The sequence below is a fragment of the Arachis hypogaea genome, chromosome 11, assembly GCF_003086295.3.
Source record: "Arachis hypogaea cultivar Tifrunner chromosome 11, arahy.Tifrunner.gnm2.J5K5, whole genome shotgun sequence".
Lineage (NCBI taxonomy): Eukaryota > Viridiplantae > Streptophyta > Magnoliopsida > Fabales > Fabaceae > Arachis > Arachis hypogaea.
In genome coordinates this window covers 91,919,200-91,945,028 of record NC_092046.1, presented here as the reverse complement: position 1 = coordinate 91,945,028, position 25,829 = coordinate 91,919,200, and the positions used below count along the sequence as shown (strand labels likewise).

General features: G+C 39.6%; 3 non-coding genes across 3 annotated transcripts; 2 read left to right on the top strand and 1 right to left on the bottom strand.

Annotated features, from left to right (window-relative positions):
- Positions 1-2,286: 2,286 nt before the first annotated feature.
- LOC112726112 (small nucleolar RNA R71) lies at positions 2,287-2,394 on the top strand. The gene has a single exon (XR_003165178.1). It is a non-coding gene; the product is annotated as a small nucleolar RNA R71 (small nucleolar RNA).
- Positions 2,395-8,291: 5,897 nt separating this feature from the next.
- On the top strand, positions 8,292-8,398 carry LOC112725194 (small nucleolar RNA R71). The gene has a single exon (XR_003164318.1). It is a non-coding gene; the product is annotated as a small nucleolar RNA R71 (small nucleolar RNA).
- A 9,316-nt stretch (positions 8,399-17,714) lies between these two features.
- On the bottom strand, positions 17,715-17,821 carry LOC112725337 (small nucleolar RNA R71). Its single transcript, XR_003164452.1, has one exon. It is a non-coding gene; the product is annotated as a small nucleolar RNA R71 (small nucleolar RNA).
- Between the last annotated feature and the right edge of the window lie 8,008 nt (positions 17,822-25,829).

Here is a 25,829-nt window from a genome sequence, read left to right as displayed (position 1 = left end):
AAAGAAGAGAATATACAATGAATTTCAAAAATATATATGAAGTTCAGTGTTAATTAGATGAGCGGGGCTTTTAGCTTTTTGCTTCTGAACAGTTTTGGCATCTCACTTTATCCCTTGAAGTTCAGAATGATTGGCATCTATAGGAACTCAGAATCCAGATAGTGTTACTGACTCTCCTAGTTAAGTATGTTGATTCTTGAACACAGCTACTTTATGAGTCTTGGCTGTGGCCCTAAGCACTTTGTTTTCCAGTATTACCACCGGATACATAAATGCCACAGACACATAACTGGGTGAACCTTTTCAGATTATGACTCAGCTTTGCTAGAGTCCCCAATTAGAGGTGTCCAGGGTTCTTAAGCACACTCTTCTTTTTGCTTTGGACCTCGACTTTAACCGCTCAGTCTCAAGTTTTCAGTTGACACCTTCACGCCACAAGCACATGGTTAGGGACAGCTTGTTTTAGCCACTTAGGCCAGGATTTTATTCCTGTGGGCCCTCCTATCCACTGATGCTCAAAGCCTTGGATCCTTTTTATCACCCTTGCCTTTTGGTTTAAAGGGGTATTGGCTTTTTCTGCTTGGTTTTCTCTTTTTTTTTTGCCTCTTTTTTTTTTGCAAGCTTTTCACTGCTTTTTCTTGCTTCAAGAATCAATTTTATGATTTTTCAGATCATCAGATAACATTTCTCCTTTTCCTTTCATTCTTTCAAGAGCCAACAATTTTAACATTCATGAATCAACAAATTCAAAAATATGCACTGTTCACGCACTCATTCAGAAAAACAATAGCATTGCCACCACATCAAAATAATTAAACTGTTTTATAATTTAAAATTCATGCACTTCTTTTTCTTTTTCAATTAAAAACATTTTTCATTTAAGAAAGGTGATGGATTCATTTTCATAGCTTTAAGGCATAGACACTAATGATCATGTAATAAAGACACAAACATAGATAAACATAAAGCATAATTTTTGAAAAACAGGAAAGTAAAGAACAAGGAAGTTAAAGAACGGGTCCACCTTAGTGATGGCGGCTTGTTCTTCCTCTTGAAGATCATATGGAGTGCTTGAGCTCCTCAATGTCTCTTCCTTGCCTTTGTTGCTCCTCTCTCATGGTTCTTTGGTCTTCTCTAATTTCATAGAGGAGGATGGAGTGCTCTTGGTGCTCCACCCTTAGTTGTCCCATGTTAGAACTTAATTCTCCTAGGGAGGTGTTGATTTGCTCCCAATAGTTTTATGGAGGAAGATGCATCCCTTGAGGCATCTCAGGGATTTCATGATGAGGAATTTCCTCATGCTCTTGATGAGATTCTCTTGTTTGCTCCATCCTTTTCTTAGTGATGGGTTTGTCCTCATCAATGAGAATGTCTCCCTCTATGTCAATTCCAACCGAATTGCAAAGCTGACAAATGAGATGAGGGAAGGCTACCCTTGCCAAAGGAGAGGACTTGTCCGCCACCTTGTAGAGTTCTTGGGATATAACCTCATGAACTTCCATTTCCTCTCCAATCATGATGCTATGAATCATGATAGCCCGGTCTATAGTAACTTCAGACCAGTTGCTAGTGGGAATAATTGAGCGTTAGATGAACTCCAACCATCCCTAGCCACGGGCTTGAGGTCATGCCTTCTTAGTTGAACCGGCTTCCCTCTTGAATCTCTCTTCCATTGAGTGTCCTCTTCACAGATGTCCATGAGGACTTGGTCCAACCTTTGATCAAAGTTGACCCTTCTAGTGTATGGGTGTGCATCTCCTTGCATCATGGGCAAGTTGAATGCCAACCTCACATTTTCCGGACTAAAATCCAAGTATTTCCCTCAAACCATTGTAAGCCAATTCTTAGGGTCTGGGTTTACACTTTGATCATGGTTCTTGGTGATCCATGCATTGGCATAGAACTCTTGAACCATTAAGATTTTGACTTGTTGAATGGGGTTGGTGAGAACTTCCCAACCTCTTCATCGGATCTCATGTCGGATCTCTGGATACTCATTCTTTTTGAGTTTGAAAGGGACCTCGGGGATCACTTTCTTCTTGGCCACAACTTCATAGAAGTGGTTTTGTTGCACCCTTGAGAGGAATCTCTCCATCTCCTATGACTCGGAGGTGGAAGCTTTTCAGAGGTGTACATGAATTGGTTATTTGCAACCATGTCAATGAGTTCTTGAGCTTCTGTAGGCATCTTCTTCAGATGAAGAGATCCTCCAGCAGAGTTATCCAATGACATCTTGGATAGTTCAGACAGACCATCATAGAAGATTCCTATGATGCTCCATTCTGAAAGCATGTCAGAAGGGCACCTTCTGATCAATTGCTTGTATCTTTCCCACGCTTCATAGAGGGATTCACCATCCTTCTGTCTGAAGGTTTGGACTTCCACTCTAAGCTTACTCAATTTTTGAGGTGGAAAGAACTTTGCCAATAAGGCATTAACTAGCTTTTCCCAAGAGTTCAGGTTTTCTTTAAGTTGTGAATCCAACCATGTCCTAGCTCTGTCTCTTACAGCAAAAGGAAAAAGCATAAGTCTGTAGACTTCAGGGTCAACCCCATTGGTCTTGACAGTGTCACAGATTTGCAAGAACTCAGCTAAGAACTGATGAGGATCTTCCAATGGAAGTCCATGAAACTTGCAATTCTGTTGCATTAGAGAAACTAATTGAGGCTTAAGCTCAAAGTTGTTTGCTCCAATGGAAGGGATTGAGATGCTTCTCCCATAGAAATCAGGAGTAGGTGCAGTAAAGTCACCAAGCACCTTCCTTGCATTGTTGGCATTGTTCTTGTTTTCGGCTGCCATGGTTTCTTCTTCTTTGAAGAGTTCTGTTAGGCCCTCTAAAGAGAATTATTCTTTAGCTTCTCTTAGCTTTCTCTTCAAGGTCCTTTCAGGTTCAGGATCAGCTTGAACAAGTAGCCCTTTATCTTTATTCCTGCTCATATGAAAGAGAAGAGAACAAGAAAGTATGAAATCCTCTATGTCACAGTATAGAGATTCCTTGAAGTGTCTGAAGAAAAGAAGAATACAAGGAGGTGGTAGATGGAGGAGAATTCGAACATATACAGAAGGAGGGAGTTTGAATTGTACCTTGAGGAGGAGTCTTAGTCCCTCTTAGTCCCTTAAATAGAAGGATGTAAGAAGAGGGGAAGAATTTTTGAAAATTAATTAAAATATTTTAAAAAGAAATTTGAAAATTTGATTGACATTTTCGAAAACTAAGATTGGGAAAGAAATAAAGTGATTTTTGAAAAAGATTTTGAAATTAGAAAAAGATATGATTAAAAAAATTAATTTTGAAAAAGATGTGATTGAAAAGATATGTTTGAAAAGATATGATTGAAAATCAATTTAAAAAAAGAAAATTTTTAAAATTAAAGTTGATTACTTGACTAACAAGAAATTAAAAGATATGATTCTAAAATTTAAAGTTTGATCCTTTCTTATTAGGCAAGTAACAACTTGAAAATTTTGAAGTAAATCTTTAATTGAAGCTAGGATTTTTGAAAATGGTAAAAATAAATATAAAATGGAAAGAAATTGATTTTGAAAGAGATATGATTGAAAAGATATGATTTGAAAAAGATTTGATTTTGAAAAATTATGAAGATTTGAAAAAAATGTGAATTAAAAACAAAATCTTCCCTCTAGTGTCATCCTAGCGTTAAACGCCCAGAATGGTGCCCATTCTGGCGTTTAACGCCCAAATCTCTACCTTTTTGGGTGTTAAACGCCCAGCCAGGTACCCTGGCTCGCGTTTAAACGCCAGTTTTCCTTCTTCACTGGGCGTTTTGAACGCCCAGCTTTTTCTGTTTGATTCCTCTACTGAATGTTCTGAATCTTCAATTCTCTGTATTATTGACTTGAAAAGACACAATTTTGAAAATATTTTTGAATTTTTGATGATGAGAAACAATAAAAATGCAACTAATCTTAGGAAACTTAAATCAAACAATGCATGCAGGACACCAAACTTAAAAATTTTCATATAAAAGACACTAACAAATTGAGAATACATATGAGAAACAACAAAACACACAAAATAAGAGAATTTAAAGATCAGAGCACTGAAATCATCAAGAACAACTTGAAGATCAATGAAGATACATGCATGTAATTTTCGAAAAATGCAAGAAAAATAGAAATATGCAATTGACACCAAACTTAAAAATTGCTACTAGACTCAAACAAGAAACATAAAATATTTTTGGTTTTTATGGTTTTATAAATTTTTTTGTGATTTTTGAAACGTATATGGAAAAGAAAATAAAGGGATTCAAAACTTTCAATAAGAATTCCAGGAATCATGCAATATTAGTCTAAAGCTTCACTCTAAAAAGGATTAGACATGTTTGGCCAAGCTTCAGCAGGACATTACATTCAATAGCTAAATTGATGAGAATCAATCAGCTTTTGTGATGATAAGAACATCACCTTGAAACTCTAGAATTCATTCTTAAAAATTCTGAAAAATACCTAATCCAAGCAACAAGATGAACCGTCAGTTGTCCAAACTCGAACAATCCCCGGCAACGGCGCCAAAAAATTGGTAGCGAAATTGTGATCATCAACAATGGCGCCAAAGACTTGGAGCTCTTAAACGTGAATCACACTTTGTCACAATTCCGCACAACTAACCAGCAAGTGCACTAGGTCGTCCAAGTAATAAACCTTACGTCAGTAAGGGTCGATCCCACGGAGATTGTCGGCTTGAAGCAAGCTATGGTCATCTTGTAAATCTCAGTCAGGCGGATTCAAATGGTTATGGAGTTTAAGGTGATGAAAATAAACATAAAATAAAGATAGAGATACTTATGTAATTCATTGGTGGATTTCAGATAAGCGTATGAAGATGCTTTGTTCCCCTTGAACCTCTGCTTTCCTATTGCCTTCTTCCAATCATTCATACTCCTTTCCATGGCAAGCTTTATGTTGGGCATCACCGTTGTCAATGGCTACATCCCGTCCTCTCAGTGAAAATGGTCTTGATGCTCTGTCACAACATCGGCTAATCAGCTGTCGGTTCTAGATCATGTCGGAATAGGATCCATTGATCCTTTTGCGTCTGTCACACGCCCCACAATCGCAAGTTTGAAATTCGTCACAGTCATCCTTTCCCAGATCCTACTCAGAATACCACAGACAAGGTTTAGACTTTCCGGATCTCAGGAATGGCCGCCAATAATTCTAGCCTATACCACGAAGGTTCCAATCTTAGATTAGAAACCCAAGAGATACGCATTCAAGCCATTGCTAGTAGAACAGAGGTGGTTGTCAGGCACAAGTTCATAGGTGAGAATGATGATGAGTGTCACAGATCATCACATTCATCAAGTTGAAGAACGAATGAATATCTTGGAGAAGAAATAGACTTGAGTTGAATAGAAAAACAATAGTACTTTGTATTAATTCATGAAGAACAGCAGAGCTACACACCTTAATCTATGGTGTGTAGAAACTCCACCGTTGAGAATACATAAGAACAAGGTCTAGGCATGGCCGTGAGGCCTGTAACAACCCTAGTTTTTGAAAATCAAATAAAATAGTTATTTGTGATTTATTATATTTGTTGATAACTTTATTTTAAGAAAATTATTTTACTAAAGGTAATTAAATGGAGTTTCATGATAATTGAAGTTTAAATTAATTAGAATTTTTATATAAACTTTATTAGATATTTGGTATGATTGAAATTATAATTTTGGTAATTGAAAAATAAGAAAGAATTGTATAATTTAATTTAAATAAATTCTATTTTTAATGAATTATGTTATTAATTTGAACTCCTAGAAATTAAATTATTAGAAATGATTAGCTTGATTTTTATAAATGCTTTAAGTTTACGTCAATTAATATTTATGTACCATTTTTATTATAATTAATTATTTTATAAATTGAAATTAAAGTTTCAGAGATAGAAAAATAATAGGGATTTGTATGATTTAATCTAGAAAATTGATATTTGAATTTAAATTGTACTTTACAAAATATAATTAACTTGTTCATTTTATAATGTAAATTAGAAATAATTGATTGAACTTAGCAATATGTTGATAAATAATGTTCCTAAATATTTTTAATAGAGTATATTTGATTCTAAAATTACTCTACTATTCAATTTTATCAAAATATCTATTCATAACTATCCATATTCTTTTATAAAATCCTAATTTCTAACCCCAAATTCCCAAATTGAATCAGAAACCCTAATTCCTAATTTCGAACCCTAACCCTTCCACCCTCACCATCCCTCAGCCGTACCCCACCCCCCTTCCTAAACACAACACGCATAAACAAAAAAAAAAAGAAAAACAGAGAAATGAAAAAGGGAGAATAGAGGGCTTGGAATCGGAGAGGAGGGAGACGCCGTCGTCACCTCCGTCGGGTGTCACCACCCGTCATTGCTGCTAGGCCGTCATCGGAAATGGAACCGCGGAGAGAGAGAGCCGTGCAGCCGCCATGCTAAAGTTGTCGTTTCTGCGCCGTCGCCGTCGTCAGCCCTGCAAGCTGCTACCCGCGTCACTGCCGTCGAAGCTCCGCGACGCTGCTGCCATTTCGTGAGGAGAGGACGTTCGCAGAAGGAGCCAGAGGAGGGAGACGAGCCCGAGCCAAGAGCAGGAGGAGGAAGGCGTCGCTGTGCCTCCCATCGCCGTCGCCCTCACTGTGCCGCCATCGTCCTCGTCACAGAGCCAGCCGCCGCCACTTATAGCAAAGTCAGAGAGATGGAACTCGCGAACAGAGGAGGAAGAAGTCTTCTGTCATCAACGCCACGTCTCTTCACCACTACTACCGTTGATGGAAGTCGCTGCCGTCGCCAAACCACCGCGCCGCCGTAGCTGTCTCCGAGAAGGTCGTTGGAGCTTGCTGAGGTCTGAAGCAATTCATCCATGTCAGTGCTCATTTTTATCCCCTGTTCTGTCTCTGCCTTTGGGTTCTGCGAGTCGTCGGAGCCCTCCGCCACCGGGAACCAACATTCGAGCTGCCCAGGAAACCACCATTAGAACCACTACTATTTTGGTAAGCTTACCCTATTTTTGAGTCTTCCTTGTCGCCCAATTTGTCTCTACTGTGAAGCCTGTCATTGAGACTGTTTGTATTAAACAAAATTATCACTGTGAGTTACTCTGCACCGCCGCAGCTGCCACCGAGGTCGTTGGTGCTTGTCAAGAGTGCTATTCTGGTTCTGAATTGATTAGTTCATGCCACTGCTGCTGCTGAGAAGTGATCAGAAATGCCACGAGCTTTCTACTCAACACTACTCCTACTCCTAATTACTATGAAAACTATGTAAAAATTGCTCTAATGCTTCCCCCCTTTGATAAGTGTTGAAGCCTCCTTAATATAGCACTCCAAAATAGCATTTTAGCCTTCCAAATGAGCCAAGGGACTCCGAATTCGCGAAGCATCTGCATAATTAATGAATTCACGTGTAGGGACCTGTGCGTACGCACATGGAAATTCTTGTCTGTGCACGCGCACGCAGGGCTGTGCGCACGCACACTTCGCTGTGTGTACTTCTCCTTGTTTTCTTCATTTTTTCTCCCTTGTATATGCTTTCTTCCACTTTTATCCCTTCAAGGCCTGAAATCACTCCCAAACCATATCACGGCATCGAATGGCACAAAGGTGGGATTAAATTGCTCTATTAAAGCACAAAATTGCATGTTTTCACATTTAAGATCAAACTAGGGATCAAATACAAATGTATGCTATTTTGGTGCTTAAGTGTGAGTTCATGTGCTAGAATCCATCCAAATTGAGTCAAAATATACCATCAAACATAGACTCATCATGTTGTTATACTAGTTTGGATTATGGGGTTTGTGATCTTAGCCTTGATTTTGTTGGTTCCCCCACCTAAAGTTTGGGTGGTTCCTCCAACCAGAGTTATAGGTTTTAGAATATGGATCATTAGCTTGCCTAGATGAATTTCCAAGGTAATTAGCTTCCTCCCAATTAACTCCTTCTTCTGTCTCCAACTCTTCTTAGGGTGATGGTTGAGTGTGGATAGCTGCAACCTGATTCTTCTCTATTTCCTTGGTCAATTCAGCCAGTTGCTGGGTGATCATCTTGTTGTGGGTTGGGATTGCATCCATATGGTTCAATTCTAAGACTCTCCTATTGTTGCTTCTATCTGAGGCATAAAAATACTCATTGTCAGCCAATGTCTCTATAACATCAATGGCTTCTTCAATGGTCTTCTTCTTGTTAAAGGAACCTCTAGATGAGTGATCTACAACTTTTCTGGATTCATAATTTAGTCCTTCATAAAAGATGTAGATTTTCACCCACTCATTAAACATATCAGGGGGCATTTCTTTGTCAAGTCTTTGAATTTCTCCCAGGCTTCATAAAGAGTTTCACCATCCTACTGTCTGAATGTCTGCATTTCAGTTCTTAGCCTTTTTACTCTTTGTGGAGGGTAGAACCTTGTTAATAATCTATTCATTACATCTTCCCAGGTGGTGAAATTTTCCTTCGGAAATAGTTCTAGCCATTTTGATGCTTTGTCCCTCAAAGAAAATGGAAACAGTAGCAATCTATAGGTGTCAGGATGAACACCATTAGATTTAACTGTGTCACATATCCTTTGGAATTTAGTGAGATGCTCATTAGGATCCTCTTGTGCACTTCCTCCAAAAGAGCAATTGTTCTGGACAAGAGTTATGAGCTAAGGCTTCAATTCGAAATTATTAGCATGCATAGTTGGCCTTTGAATGTTGCTACCACGATTTCCTGGGTTTGGATTGATGTATGATCCCAGAACTCTCCTCTCCTGTACAGTAGGGTTAGCTCCACCTCTTCGGACATGATTGTTCACCTCTCCTTCATGATGGTTTTTCATATCATCCTCCATGGTTATATCAAAATATTCCTCCTCTTCTTCTGCACCAACAACCCTCTTTCCTCTTGCTTCCCTCCTTAATTTTAGGAAGGTTCTTTTGGGTTCACTATCAAATGAGGTTGAAATTTCCTTTCTCCTACCTCTCATGCAATGGAAAAGTACAACAAATAGCAACTGCAAAATCCACTAAAACAGAGTATAGTTAGCTTGGTTAGAGCAATTTATCAAATGGTTAGTGGGTTAGCTGATGCGTGGAAATTAGATTCCATACAAAACTCATCGGCAAGTGTACCGGGTCGCATCAAGTAGTAAAACTCACTTAGAGTGAGGTCGATCCCACAGGAATTGATGGATCAAGCAACTTTAGTGAGTGATTAGTTTAGTCAAGCTAACATTGTTGAATTAAGTGAAATGTAACCAACAGAAAGGAAATTTCTAGGAATTTAAAAATGCAGAAAGTAAATTGCAGTGAAAGTAAAGAGCAGAATGTAAATTAGATGAAGCTTAAATGACAAGGAAAGTAAAATTGCAGCAGATTTCTCTTGCAGGAAGTAAATTGATAGAACCTTAAAGAATAAGAAATGTAAATTGCATCAAGTGTAAATCAGCAGAATGTAGATTGGACAAAATCTTAGAGAGCAAGAAAAGTAAATTGCAGCAAAATGTAAAGGGGGGCTGGGTGCTAGAAATTTAAAGAATGGAGTAAATCAAGCAATTGAAGAGATCTTGAGAACAAGTGACAGGAAATTTTAAGTGTAGGAAAATTTAAATTCAGATCACAGTAGCTTCGAATGACAAATGGCAGAAAGTAAAATTGTAGAAGAAAAGGAAATCGTAGCAAAAAAGGAAATTGTAGTAGGAAAGTAAATTGAGAGAAATGTAAACAGAAAAGTAAAATTACAGAGAAGGAAATTGGAGCTGAGGATTGTAGAAATTTAAATTGCATAAACTGAATTCAATGTAATTGAAATGTAGAAAGTGCAGAAAATTAAAAGTGTTTCAAAGAGACCTTCTATTCTACCCTACTCCTATTACTCTCTAGCAGAGCCAGCCTTCTCTAATGAAATGAAATTGATGCCTTTATATAGGCTTTACAAAATGAAAATGAAATTGAAATTGAAAACAAATTACAAATGAAATTCCTAATCTAGCTTCTTTGTGTGCCTTTGAGTCATTTTTAATGGGCTTTGCTTGCTTTGGATGAGAGTGGATCCGGATGCATTTGGTGACTTGGGTCTGTGAAGAATTGGATCCAAGATGGCTTGGTTCAAGTGCCATGGGTCAGGGTTGCTTGGTTCAATTGAGTCAAGGTGTGTGGGAACCTTCCAGGGGAGTGCTCCGCTTGAATTCTTGAGCGCTACTCCTCTTTGTGTGCCTCGTCCGTGTCATGGCATGCACCTAGCGCTCACATTTTGAACGCTCCGCTCACTCTTTGAGCGCTACACTTTATTACTTCCTTGGTCCAGGATTGAAAGACATGAAAAATTTGAGGAAAGGGAGCGCTATCCTTTGAGTTTTTGAGCGCTACTTGGTTCCCCTCTTCGAGCCTTGGTGAGATCACTACTTGGTTGGTTTTTTGGGTCTTAAAGATGCCTATCTCTTGTGCTTTAATTTCATGCCAAATATAGATTTCTATATATCGTTGGAAAGCTCTGAATGTCTGCTTTCCAACGCAACTGGAATCACATCAATTGGACATCTGTAGCTCAAGTTATGGCACTTTGAAGGAGGCATGGTCATGCTGTCACAAGGCTTAAAGAAAAGCCCGAAAAAGTGAAAAAATTTGAGCGTAGCGCTTCCTTTAATGAGCGCTAGCCTTTGTTTTTTTCATTCCTTGGCTTCATGGTTAGGGCCACACTTTTAAAAGCGTGGCCTATGGTTCCAAAGCGTACTCCAACTTCAAAGTGTGACCCAAAATTCTTTTTTTCTCCTTTTTAGCTTATTTTGTGCTTTTTTGCTTCTTTTTCTTCTTATTTCCTACAAAGTTTATAAAATTAAAAGATCAAAGAAATATACCATTTAAGCACAAAAGAATGCAATATTTAAGCACTAATCATCATTAGCTTGCTGGAAAGTAAAGAAGTAAGGTAAAATTAACGAAAAACAACTAAAATTTGCAGAAATTAAATGTAACAAAAGAAATTGGAATTCAAGTAACAAAAGAAAAGAAAAATGCTCAATCTAGTTATCCTCCAATTTAGTAATTGTCAATACAAAACCAGTCCCCGGCAACCATGCCATAAACTTGATACGCGGAAATTTGCCTCTCAACAAATTCCTTCCGGCAAGTGCACCGGATTGTCGTCAAGTAAAAACTCACTGTCGAGTGAAGTCGAATCCCACAGGTATTGGTAGATCGAGCAATTATAATTCATGAATTGTTCTAGTTGAGCGAAATCAGATTTGGTAGAGAATTGCAGGATGTAAATTTGGCGGGAAACTTAAATTGCAAGAAAATAAATGAACAGAAATTAAATTGCTGGGAATTAAATGACAGAAGCTTAAATTGCAAGAAATTAAATGGGAATGGGGATTGAGCATGAAATTCATGAGCAGAATGTAATGAGAATGGGTAAGATCAGAGATGGGGGATTCATTGGGTTGTGGGAGATATTGAATTCTCCAGATCAAATCATTTTCACCTCTTCCTCGATCAATGCATTCATTGACATTGCTTGGCAATCTTAGATGATTGGATCCCAATGTCTTGGCTCACCAATCTCTCTAAGCATGAACAATTGCCCAATGTCTTGATTTAATTGCTCATGGAAAGAGTTGAAGTTCGGTCACTGACTATGCCACACAAATTCATAGATCAATGTGTTGGTAGGATTACATGTCACTATATCCATCCAAACCCCAATCTAATCCAATGTGAGAAAGCAATTCTAGCATGAATTCTTCATTCCTCTCTCAAGGCTCCGAAGAATTCCAATTATGGATAGCTTCTCTCTCAAGACAACTATCCAATTGAATTAAGACCAAAAGCTTTCTAACAAAAAATCAAGAGAAAAGAAAGAAGACGAAGATGAAAATTACTATTGATCCATTGAATTACAATAGAGCTCCCTAACCCAATGAAAACAGGTTTAGTTATTTATAGCTCTCAAAATGGAAATTGGAATCAAAAGATACATCCTGAATTCAAAATGAAAAGTGTAGTAAGTGTAAGAAAAATGAAAAATTCGGAAAAAGAAAAAAAGTCCTCTCTAACTCAAATTCTAAGCTATTTATACACTTTCTTCCATTGATGTTCAATCTCTGAATTGGGCTTTTGGCCTTGATGAAATTGGGTTCAAAATGGCTCCAATTGATTTCTGTTGCTGTTGAGAAGAGATCTGTTTGAATTATGAGGTCTGATGCTTCACGTTGGGGTCAACATTTGATGGCCAACGTTGACTCAAACGCCATTTAGAACAAAACCAGAAAAACCAGAAAGCTTGCTGTCATTGGCATTTAACTCAACGTTGGAGGGCTAACGTTCAGCTCACCCTCGCGTACGCGTGCTTCACGCTTAAGCGTGAAATCTGTGATTTTGATTCTTCACACGTACGCGTGCACCATGCTCACGTGTGAAGGCTGAGATTTTTCTTCTTCACGCGTGCGCGTACACCATGCTTACGCGTGAGTTGCCCTTTTTCCCATCCATGCGTACGTGTCGATTCAAAATTCTCAACTCCAAATTCTGGGCTTGGCGTCGTGGACGTTGGAGGCAGCATTTGAGGTAACGTTGGACCTCCAACGTTCGCTTTGTGACGCGTATGCGTGACTCACGCTTGCGCGCGGATAAAGAAATTATGCTTTTTCATGCGTATGCGTCATAGAGGTGTACGCGTCGCTCAAATTTTATTTAGCTCTAGAATTGAATTTTTCATCACCACGTTGGGGGTAACGTTGGAGGTCTAACGCTCCCTCCAACGTGAGCATCAGCCAATTGTGCAGAAACTTGCTCTGCTTCTCTTCCAACGTTGCTCCTTCTACATCTTTTCTCTGCTCCTTCTTCAACTCTTTCCATGCCTTTCTTCACCTGTCATCAACCAATATATGCAACAAAGTCTTGCTAAAGTCATGAGAATTCTCATCATTCTTAGCTCACAAATAATTATAGCAAAATTCTCATGAAATTGCATGAAATTAATCATGATTGAATGAATCTAGGCATACATGAATTTCTACCCAATTTGCTTACTTATAACTCAAGAAAGTGCATAAAACATATTAAAAACAAAGAAAAAGACTAGTGAAACTAGCCTAAGATGCCTTGGCATCACAACACCATTTGATCCGAAGAATTCAATATCTGCATTCATTGACATTGCTTGGAAATCTTAGATGATTGGAACCCAATGTCTTGGCTCACCAATCTCTCTAAGCATGAACAATTGCCCAATGTCTTGATTTAATTGCTCATGGGAAGAGTTGAAGTTTGGTCACTGACTATACCATACATATTCAAAGATCAAAGTGTTGGTAGGATTACATGTCACTATATCCATCCAAACCCCAATCTAATCCAATGTGAGAAAGCAATTCTAGCATGAATTCTTCATTCCTCTCTGAAGGCTCCGAAGAATTCCAATTATGGATAGCTTCTCTCTCAAGACAACTATCCAATTGAATTAAGACCGAAAGCTTTTTAACAAAAAATCAAGAGAAAAGAAAGAAGACGAAGATGAAAACTACTATTGATCCACTGAATTACAATAGAACTCCCTAACCTAATGAAAAGGGGTTTAGTTGTTCATAGCTCTCAAAATAGAAATTGGAATCAAAAGATACATCCTGAATTCAAACTGAAAAGTGCAATAAGTGTAAGAAAAATGAAAAATTGGGAAAAAGAAAAAATATCCTCCCTAACTCAAATTCTAAGCTATTTATACACTTTCTTCCATTGATGTTCAATCTCTAAATTGGGATTTTGGCCTTGATGGAATTGGGTTGAAAATGGCTCCAATTGATTTCTGTTGCTATTGAGAAGAGATCTGTTTGAATTATGAGTTCTGATGCTTCACGTTGGAGTAAACGTTTGATGGCCAACGTTGACGTAAATGCCATTTAGAACAAAACCAGAAAAACCAGAAAGCTTGCTGTTATTGGCGTTTGACTCAACGTTGGAGGGCCAACTTTCAGCTCACCCACGCGTGGCATGCTTCACGCTTAAGCTTGAAATCTGTGATTTTGTTTCTTCCCGCGTACGCGTGCACCATGCTCACGCGTGAAGGCTGAGATTTTGCTTCTTCACGCGTGCGCGTACACCATGCTTACGCGTGAGTTGCCCTTTTTCCCATCCAGTGACTGATAAACCCATATTTTATGATGTATTTTGTGCTTAGTTTGAGTGATTTATTCAATCTTTCACCCACTTATTCCTGTTAATTGCATGGTTTTACTTTCCCTTCCTTATTATATGATGTATGTCAAAAACATGTTTCCTTTGCTTTAAAATTAATTATTTTAATTACCTTTATTTCCATTCGATGCCGTGATTAGTGTGTTGAGTAGTTTCAGATCTGTGACGCGTACGCGTCGATTCAAAATTCTCAACTCCAAATTCTGGGCTTGGCATCGCAGACATTGAAGCCAGGGCATTTTGGCTAGTTTTACTGACCTTTTCTTTGCTGTTTTTAGGGTAGTTTCATGCATTTCCTTAGAAAATAAGCTAGTTTTGGGTAGATATTCACTTACATCTTGATTCAAGCTTACATTGTGCACTTTACATGATTTCATGAGGATTTTGCATGAGTTTAATGACAAATTGGATGTTTTATTTCCCATGACTTGGACTAGAACTTTGATGCACTCTATTGCTTGATTTTAGGACAAAGGAAGCAAGGAAGAACCACGTTAGCAGCCACATTAATCTAATTAACGTAACTCCTAGCGTGGAATGGGAGTAACTTGCAAAGTTAATGAGAAAAGTAATCGCCAATAACGCTCTCGAAGCCATCATTGCGCACGTTAAGAGTCACGTCAACTAAGTTAACGTGAACTCTAACGTGGAGGAAAGGAAATGGAGCCAACGTTAGTGACACTTACCTTTATCACTAACGTTGGACCAAGCTCATAAGTGGCCACGTTAACTTAGTTAACGTGGGCTCTAATGTTAAGAAGTAAAGGGGAAGCCAACGTTAGTGACATTCAACTTTGTCACTAACGTTGGCCAAGTCACAATAAGCCACGTTAACTCCCACGTTTACCTAGTTAAGGTGGAAGCTAATGTGAAGAAAGTAGGAGATCGACAACGTTAGTGACACCAAACATTGTCACTAACGTTGGGATTAACCCACACAAGCCCCAATAAGCCACGTTAACTCCCACGTTAACCTAGTTAACGTGGAAGCTAACGTGAAGAAAGGAAGGTGATCGCCAACGTTAGTGACACCTAACATTGTCAGTATCGTTGGAAGGAGCCCACACAAGCCATTGTGAGCCACGTTAACTCCCACGTTAACTTAGTTAACGTGTAAGCTAACGTGGATAAGGGAATGATGAGCCAACGTTAGTGACACTCAACTTTGTCACTAACGTTGGAGATGGCTAGCATGGCCACGTTAGAAGCCACGTTAACCTAGTTAACATGGACTCTAACGTGAGAAATAGGGGCACATTGGAACGTTAGTGACAAAGGTAAGTATCACTAACGTTCTCGAAGGTTGGAAAGCCTACGTTAAAAGAGCCACGTTAAGTAAGTTAACGTGGACTCTAACGTAAGGAAGGGGGAGACTTCTCAACGTTACTGGGAAAGGTAAGTCCCAGTAACATGTGCGAAGGGCATAGAAGTAACGTTAGTGGCAACGTTTGTGCCACTAACGTTGAAGTTAACGTGGCTCTTACTTTGGTGAGGAACGTTAGTGTAAAAGGTGATTGTCACTAACGTTCTCAAACTCACATTTTCACTTAACATTAACACCCCTAACGTCCTGAGCTAAAGTCTCTGCCCACTTCACACTTTCTCTCTGAAAGCAAAACTAAGCCCAATGAAGAAGAGAACTGCTTCAAACTCAAGATCCAAAGGCCCATACCCAAGACTTGAAGAGCCAACTAGAAGAACAGAAGAGTAGTATATATAGGAGTAGGTTTGAATTAGAAAAGGAGTTGGAAATTATAGGGAGCCTCTTGGCATAGAACTACTCTCTGTATTTTACTTTCTCTGCACTTCTAGTTTCATCATGTATTCTCCATCTTTGTTTTCATTTTCCAGAGCTATGAACAACTAAACCCCTTTCATTGGGTTAGGGAACTCTGTTGTAATTTGATGGATCAATACTAGTTTTCATTATTCTTCTTCTATCTTTTCTCTTGATTTTACTTGAAAGCTTTCGATCTTCATCCAATTGGGTAGTTATCTTGGAAAAGAAGCTATTCAAACTTAGATCTCTTCTGAACCTTGAAAGAGGAATGAAGAGATCATGCTGGAAATGCTTTCTCATGCTGGACCAAATTGAGTTTGGATGGATATGTGACTATAATCCTCTCAACACTTGATTTGGAAAATGCATGTGGTATAATCAGTGACCATACTTCATCTCTTCTCATGAGCAATTGACCAAGGAATTGGCTATTGATCAAGATTTGAGAGATCTCCTTGTAATTCGATCACTTAAGATTGCTAAGGAGATCAATGAGTGCATTGATTGAGGAAGAGACGAAAATGAAATTGATCCGGAGAATGCAACATCTCCTGAGCCCAATGAACTCCCCATTTCTGATCTTACCCATTCTCTTTAATTTCTGTCGTTTACTTTTATGAGCAATTACCCCATTCCCATTTAAGATTCTGCAATTTACTTTCCGTCATCTACATTCAGCTCTTTATTTCTAGCATTTACTTTTCTGTTATTTACTTTACCGCCATTTAATTTTCTGCAATTCTCAACTCAAATTCTGATTCGCTCAACTAGAACATTCCTCTAATTAAAGTTGCTTGATCAATCAATCCCTGTGGGATTCGACCTCACTCTATTGTGAGTTTTTACTTGACGACAAATTCGGTACACTTGCCGAAGGAAATTTGTTATGAGACAAGGTTTCCGCGCATCAAGTTTATGGCGCCGTTGCCGGGGATTGATTGTGCATCAACAATGATTAAATTGGAGGATAACTAGATTGAGCATTTTTGTTTTGTTTGATTTAATTTTCTGTTTGAGTAATTTACTTTCAGTTCTAGTTAATTTCTTCCCTTCCCCCTACTTTTTCATTTTTAGTTATTTACCATTCATTTCACTAACCCACTAACTGTTTGATATATTGCATCACTCACACTAACAGTAATTCTAACAGAATGCTGTCTGCATTTATTTTCCTTGCTTGTGCCTTGTTGGTTGTATGATAGGGAGAAGAAGCGGGGCTTCAACTTCCTTTGATTCTGAACCTGAGAGGACCTTCCTTAGATTAAGGAGGGAAGCAAGAGGAAAAAGAGTGGTTGGTGGTGAGGAAGAGGAGGAATACTTTGAACCAAACATGGAAGACCATCGTGAAGAAGAGGCTCACAACCATGGTGGAGGATAGAAGAGTTTTAGGCTCTTACATCAATCCAAACCCAGGAAACTGTGGAAGTAGCATTCAAAAGCCAACCATCCATGCCAACAATTTTGAACTGAAGCCACAGCTCATCACCCTTGTTCAGAACAACTGTTCGTTCGGAGGAGGTGTCCAAGAAGACCCCAATCAACATCTAACTACCTTCCTGAGAATATGTGACACAGTGAAGTCTAATGGTGTTCATCCTGACGCCTATAGACTGCTCTTATTTCCATTCTCACTCAAGGATAAGGCAGCCAAGTGGCTGGAGTCTTTCCCAAAGGAGAGCTTGACAACTTGGAAAGATGTGGTGAACAAATTCTTAGCAAGATTTTACCCCCCTCAACGAATCAATAGGCTGAGAGCTGAGGTCCAAACTTTCAGGCAACAAGATGGTGAGACTCTGTATGAAGCATGAGAGAGGTTTAAAGACCTAACAAGGAGGTGCCCACCAGATATGTTCAATGAATGGGTGCAGTTGCACATTTTCTATGAAGGGCTCTCTTATGAGTCAAAGAAGGCCGTAGACCATTCATCCAGAGGATCTTTGAACAAGAAGAAGACCATTGAGGAGGCCATAGATGTCATTAAAACTGTAGCAGAGAATGACTACTTCTATGCTTCCGAAAGAGGGAACACGAGAGGAGTGATGGAGCTAAACAATGTAGATGCTCTGCTGGCTCAGAACAAGCTCATTACCCAGCAGCTGGCTGACCTCACCAAGAAGATGGAGAGGAACCAAGTAGTAGCAATCACTACTTCATCAACAACTCAAGAAGGAGTGAATGAAGAAGTAGAAGGTAGTCAGGAGCAAGCCAACTACATTGGGAATTCACCTAGGCAAAACCATGATCCATACTCTAAGACCTATAACCCTAAATGGAGGAATCACCCAAACTTTGGGTGGAGAAATCAACAAGACCAAGGCCTTGATCAAAGACGCCCAAATCCCAAGAATGCAGCCCATCAACATTTCACATCTAGACCATATCAACACCCCCATAACGACACCTCTCCACATTCATATCAAAACCAAAATAACTTACCTCATCCTTCCACCTCTAATCCTAATCTACCATCATTTGATGACAGACTCTCAAGGATTGAGAATCTACTTGAAAGCATAGGCAAAGAGATTCAAGACAACAAGGCATTCAAGGAAGAAGTGCGAGCAAATTTTAAAAACCAAGGAGATACAATCAAGAGGTTGGAATCTCAAGTAGGGTATCTCTCTGAGCAGATTCCCAAACCCACAGATGGATTCCCAAGTGACACAGAGAAGAATCCGAGAGGTGAAACAAAGAAAGTAAGATGGGAAGATTGCAAGATTGTCACTATAAGTGATAAGGAGACTGAGGACAAGCCAAACGACTCGGCAGAACAACCTGGAGACACCTCGGCAGAGAAGGAGGAAAAAGATTACCAAGAACCAGAAATTTCACAACAGGATCTGCTGAGACTATATGCACCATTTCCCCAACTGCTCAATGGTGCTGTGGAGAAGAGAATGTACTCATGGTTTCTAGATTTGTTTGCATCTCTGCATGCCAACATACCATTCATTAAGACTATTCAACAAATGCCTGCATACATCAAGTATATAAAGGAGCTACTTCCTAGGAAAAGCTCACTCAAGGGAGGCCAAACTATAGTGATGAACAAGGAGTGCAGTGCCCTCATTCAACCACAGTTGCCTACAAAAAGAAAAGATCGAGGGAGTTTTCATGTCCCCTGTGCCATAGGAGAAACAATGTTTGATAAAGCACTCTGCGATTTGGGAGCAAGCATCAACTTAATGCCCTTATCCCTAGTGAAGAGGCTGAAGATCAATGAGATAATGTCCACAGATGTAGTCATCAGGCTGGCAGACAAAACTCAAAAACAAGCAATAAGAGTGGTGGAAAATTTGTTGGTAAAGGTTGGAAAATACTTTCTTCCCACAGACTTTGTCATCTTGGACATGGAAGAGAGTCACACTCACCCAATCATATTGGGAAGACCATTCTTAGCTACAGCCAGAGCACTCATAGATGTGGAGCGAGGGGAGCTAATATTGAGGATCCATGATGAACGACTCAGTTTTAATGTCTTCAAACCCTCACAAGAAGCAGACCAAGAGGACAAAGAACCAAGCAAAGATCATAATGAGATACTGAAAGAGGAAGCAAGCATTGAAGCACAACCAGCCCAGCTGGGAAAACCCTTGCTTGATGAACAAGGAAATAAGCAGTTGTCACAGCTCAAGGAAAAGCTGGAGGAACCTAAACCACCAGAGACATATGAAGAAAACAACAAAATACCCTTAGAAGAAGAAGTCACAAAGAGCAAGGCAACATCAAAAGGAACAAAGAAGAAGGTACCACGGAGGTGGAGGAATAAGAAGATCCCTACCGAGGACTTCTCTCCAGGGGATAAAGTGATCTCAGCTTACTTCCCAGATATCCCCCCTAATCTCCCCACTGTACCATCTCAGTTACCTAAGGTCTTCACTATCAACATAGTTCTCTCCTTGGAACATGTAGAGATCATTGATACAACCAATGGATATAAGTCCAAGGCAAGAGGGGAAGACTTGAAGCATTATCAACCTCCCTGAAAAAGGAGAAACGTCAAGCTAGTGACGCTAAAGAAGCGCTTCATGGGAGGCAACCCATGTTTTATATGCTTTTAGAAAATAGTGAATAAGTCAATATTCATGGACTCCAACCCAAACTTGACAGACACTTAGTGAGATCCTTATTATGCAGTATATAGTGAAGAACAAGTTTGGTGTTCAAAGCATGCCAAGAAAGCATGAGTGCAACTTAGAGCATGCTAGTCTTGGGGCTTTGAACAAAACTTTTCATCACATTGCTCCAAACTAAGTTTGGTGTCACCCCAGGGTGCCCACGAATAAGCATATAAGGATACACAGTTAGTTAGTTAGTTGGTGTTCATGAATAAACAATCCAATCCTTTTTCTTTATTATTCTAGCTGTAAATTTTGAAATTTTTATGATATTAATTTTTCTTATTTTTATAGGGAGAAGGAGAGGAGCATTGAAAGGGATTGATTGGACAATGAAATGAGGAAGGTTCGGCCACTTCATGAGGAGGGACTACACACTTGTTCCTAAAAGGGAACGCATTGGAAAATGTTGCCATGCAACATGGAAAAGAATGGGACCCTTGAAGACTGAGCAATCCCCATCATAAAGTGATAATCCTTGTCCTTTCTCCATGCACAACCCCAACCGTCCATCAAGCAACCACTGCATCAATCCAAACCTTCCATTTACTCACAACCCCTCTATATAAGTGACCTTTGTTCCGTACCCCACCTTCACACTCCATACCCACTCTTCACACCTCTTCCCTTCGAAACCTAGCACCTCACGCCCCATTAGACACATTCTCCCTCATTTCCTTCACTGCAATCAACCCTAAACAACCAAAAGTCTCCACACCCTTACCACCTTCACACAGCAACTCAAATTCATGGCATCATCAAGTTCCAAGAGGCAAAAGAGGAAGGAACCAATGGAGAACATTTCTTTCGATGAGAAGGGATTCAAAACTGCCTTCCATGAACAAGAATTTGAAAGGATCAAGATCAAGAAGATACTGCCTGAGTTAACCTTCCAAATCAATGAAGACGAGTGCCCACAGATTCGGGAGAAAATTGAACAAAGAGGGTGGCAAAGGCTCACTAATCCAGAGGGGAAGATCAATGCAAACCTCATCAAAGAGTTCTACGCAAATGTGGTTAGAGAAGACAAAACCAGGGCCCCAACCTTCAAAAGCTATGTAAGAGGAAAGGAGGTAGACTTCAACCCAAATGCTATAACAAGAACTCTTCACTTGAAATCACCACATTTTGATGAGCCCAGTTATCATGCAAGGATAAGTAAGAGCCCTGGCAATGATGAGCTCACAGAAATTGTGACTGACATCTGTGTCATAGCAGCTGATTGGGAGAGGTATGCAGATGGAAGACCCCGGTTCATCAAGAGGGGAGACCTTAGCCCAGAAGCCAAAGGGTGGTTTGAACTCGTAAGGAGGTCCATCCTCCGAGCTGCAAATAATTCAGAGGTCAATATTAATTGAGCGACTATGGTACATTGCCTAGTACAGGGTGGAGAAATCAATGTGCATGAACTTGTAGCTGAGGGGATTCAAGAGTCAGCTGAGAAGGCTGATACGGGTGCCAGGCTTTGGTACCCCAGCACTATTCTCAGACTATGTACAAAGGCTAAGGTGGTCTTCGAGGATAGCAATCCAGAATGGGTGAACCCTGGGAGGCTAGTTACAATCCAGCGTCTTGTCTATACTACACCTGCTCAGCAACAAAGAAGGCCACAAATAGGGAAGCTAAAAGCGAAACAAGGAGCTCACCAAGAGGAGCCTCATCAAGAAGAATATCAACAAGAAGAGCATCATGACCCAGCCAACTTGAATATGAATCACCTTCTAAGGGCCATTGAAGATCTGGAGATGAGACATATGGAAGGACAAAAGCAAATACTAAACTTTCAGTCCAACTGGATGAGCCAACAAGAAGAGTGGCAGAAACAACAAATGGAGCAGCAGCAGGAACAATACTCCCAGCTCACTCAAGCCATCCACCAAGTTACTGAGAGGCAAGAACGTCAAGATAAGCATTTGCAGGAACTTAATCAGCGGCAAATAGCTCAGATGAAAGCATTCAATGAGTTCACTGTACTTAATGAAGGACGGCAACTACATAGGGAGGAGTTCAACGTAAACACTCAAGCCAAGTTGAACTACATGTCTAGTAATATGCATCATCTACACTATGCTATCCCTACATATGATGAGGTCCAAAAAGATTTTGAAGAACAAGAAGAGAGGAAGGTGAAACAGCAGAAGGAAATACTCAAGAAGAAGATGAAAGATGGTGGTTTCTGGAAGAAGCTGATTGGAAAAAGCAAAGGGAGTGGGAGTACGAGCAATCAAGAGGGACACAAGGAGGACAAGCAAGGAGGAGAGCATGGGCAACCACATGAGTAAAAGGTGGTGGAGTTCCTTCTTTGGTCCATCTTTCTCTATACTTTAAATAAGGAAGATCTTGTATGAAATAGAACTTGCTTCCATGTTAGTTTAAACCTTTTTAAATTCTGTCTTTTAAGTTTTGTGTTGAAGAGGTCTATGCTTGCTAGTCTTTATGTCACTGCATCATCACTTGGCTTACTTGTATGTTTGTCCCTTTAAATCAAATAAAAAGAGAATGAGTGTTTTAAAAGACCAGAGAGGAGTTCATACTATGGAGTAAGTTCAAGAGTTTATGGTGTGGTCATAAGTTAGCTAAGTTGGTTCAACCACCAGGTGGGAGGACAACTATCTATCATGAATACTATGCTTGAGACACACCCCATGAGACTAGCTAAATAAGAAGATCCTAATAAGAAAAAGGGAAAGAACAATAAAGGTTGAAAAATAAAAGGAAAAGAGTAAGCAATAAGGCTAGGCACCAATGATTTTAATCTTGAGGCATGTGTCTGTGGTGCTCCTGTGTGAGGTATCTACTTGGATGAATAAGCTCTTAGGGGTGCCTTATCACTTGGTAACTTGGGTTAACTAACTCGGGATTATCAGCTGAAAGTCCACTATCAAGAGTAACCTTCACCACAGAGCATTTAGTAACCCAAAGAGGTACTGGACACCAAGGTCTCAAGAAAAGAAAATAAATAAACTATATGCCTGTGGTGTGTATGTATGGGGGAAAGAGACTTGAGGGAGTAAGTCCTTAGGGGTGTCTTAACACCTAGAACCTTGAACCAACTGGTTCGGGAGTGTTGGCTGAAAGCTTATCTTAAAGAGTCGCCCCCTTACAGAGCACCTAGCCTAAGAACACAAATAAGCCCTGAAATAACAATAAAAGGCTCAATGAATAAAAGTCTCATGGGATGCAATCACAGTGAGTATTTTAGGACATGATAAAGGTCTGAAAGCCAGTAAAGGAATGAATCTAAGTTGCTATGCATGAAACCACTATAAAACCAGGGACATGACCTCCACAAGAATGACTCATTTCTCTTGGCATTCCATTCATCATTCTCTTGTTCCAGTACTTTTTTAGGGACAAGCAAGCTTTAAGTTTGGTGTTGTGATGCCAGGGCATTTTGGCCAGTTTCACTGACCTTTTCTTTACTGTTTTTAGGGTAGTTTCATGGATTTCCTTAGAAAATAAGCTAGTTTTGGGTAGATATTTACTTACATCTTGATTCAAGCATACATTGTGCACTTTACATGATTTCATGAGGATTTTGCATGAGTTTAATGACAACTTGGATGTTGTATTTCCCATGACTTGGACTAGAACTTTGATGCACTCTATTGCTTGATTTCAGGACAATGGAAGCAAGGAAGAACCACGTTAGCAGCCATGTTAATCTAATTAATTAACATAACTTCTAACGTGGAATGGGAGTAACTTGCAAAGTTAATGAGAAAAGTAATCGCCAATAACGATCTCGAAGCCATCATTGCCCGCGTTAAGAGTCACGTTAACTAAGTTAACATGAACTCTAACGTGGAGGAAAGCAAATGGAGCCAACGTTAGTGACACTTACCTTTGTCACTAACGTTGGACCAAGCTCATAAGTGGCCACGTTAAGAGCCACGTTAACTTAGTTAACATGGGCTCTAACGTTAAGAAGTAAAGGGGAAACCAAGGTTAGTGACATTCAACTTTGTCACTAACGTTGGCCGAGTCACAATAAGCCACGTTAACTCCCACGTTAACCTAGTTAACGTGGAAGCTAATGTGAAGAAAGTAGGTAATCGACAACGTTAGTGACACCAAATATTGTCACTAACGTTGGGATTAACCCACACAAGCCCCAATAAGCCACGTTAACTCCCACGTTAACCTAGTTAACGTGGAAGCTAACGTGAAGAAGGAAGGTGATCGCCAACGTTAGTGACACCTAACATTGTCACTAACGTTGGAAGGAGCCCACACAAGCCACTATGAGCCACGTTAACTTAGTTATCGTGGAAGCTAACGTGGATAAGGGAATGATGAGCCAACGTTAGTGACACTAAACTTTGTCACTAACGTTGGAGATGGCTAGCATGGCCACGTTAGAAGCCACGTTAACCTAGTTAACGTGGACTCTAACGTGAGAAATAGGGGCACATTGGAACGTTAGTGACAAAGGTAAGTGTCACTAACGTTCTCGAAGGTTGGCAAGCCTACGTTAAAAGAGCCATGTTAACTAAGTTAACGTGGACTCTAACGTAAGGAAGGGGGAGACTTCTCAACGTTACTGCGAAAGGTAAGTCCCAGTAACGTGTGCCACTAACGTTGAAGTTAACGTGGCTCTTACTTTGGTGAGGAACGTTAGTGAAAAAGATGATTGTCACTAACGTTCTCGAACCCACATTTTCACTTAACGTTAACACCCCTAACGTCCTGAGCTAAAGTCTCTGCCCACTTCACACTTTCTCTCTGCAAGCAAAACTAAGCCCAATGAAGAAGAGAACTGCTTCAAACTCAAGATCCAAAGGCCCATACCCAAGACTTGAAGAGCCAACTAGAAGAACAGAAGAGTTGTATATATAGGAGTAGCTTTGAAATAGAAAAGGAGTTGGAAATTATAGGGAGCCTCTTGGCATAGAACTACTCTCTGTATTTTACTTTCTCTGCACTTCTAGTTTCATCATGTATTCTCCATCTTTCTTTTCATTTTCCAGAGCTATGAACAACTAAACCCCTTTCATTGGGTTAGGGAGCTCTGTTGTAATTTGATGGAGCAGTACTAGTTTTCATTATTCTTCTTCTATCTTTTCTCTTGATTTTACTTGAAAGCTTTCGATCTTCATCCAATTGGGTAGTTATCTTGGAAAAGAAGCTATTCAAACTTGGATCTCTTCTGAACCTTGAAAGAGGAATGAAGAGATCATGCTAGAAATGCTTTCTCATGCTGGACCAAATTGCGTTTGGATGGATATGTGACTATAATCCTCTCAACACTTGATTTGGGAAATGCATGTGGTATAATCAGTGACCATACTTCATCTCTTCTCATGAGCAATTGACCAAGGAATTGGCTATTGATCAAGATTTGAGAGACTGAATTACAAGGAATTGTAATTCGTTCACTTAAGATTGCCAAGGAGATCAATGACTGCATTGATTGAGGAAGAGATGAAAATGAAATTGATCCGGAGAATGCAACATCTCCTGAGCCCAATGAACTCCTCATTTCTGATCTTACCCATTCTCTTTAATTTCTGTCGTTTACTTTTATGAGCAATTACCCCATTCCCATTTAAGATTCAGTAATTTACTTTCCGTCATCTACATTCAGCTCTTTATTTCTAGCATTTACTTTTCTGTTATTTACTTTACCGCCATTTAATTTTTTGCAATTCTCAACTCAAATTCTAATTCGCTCAACTAGAATATTTCTCTAATTAAAGTTGCTTGATCAATCAATCCCTGTGGGATTCGACTTCACTCTAT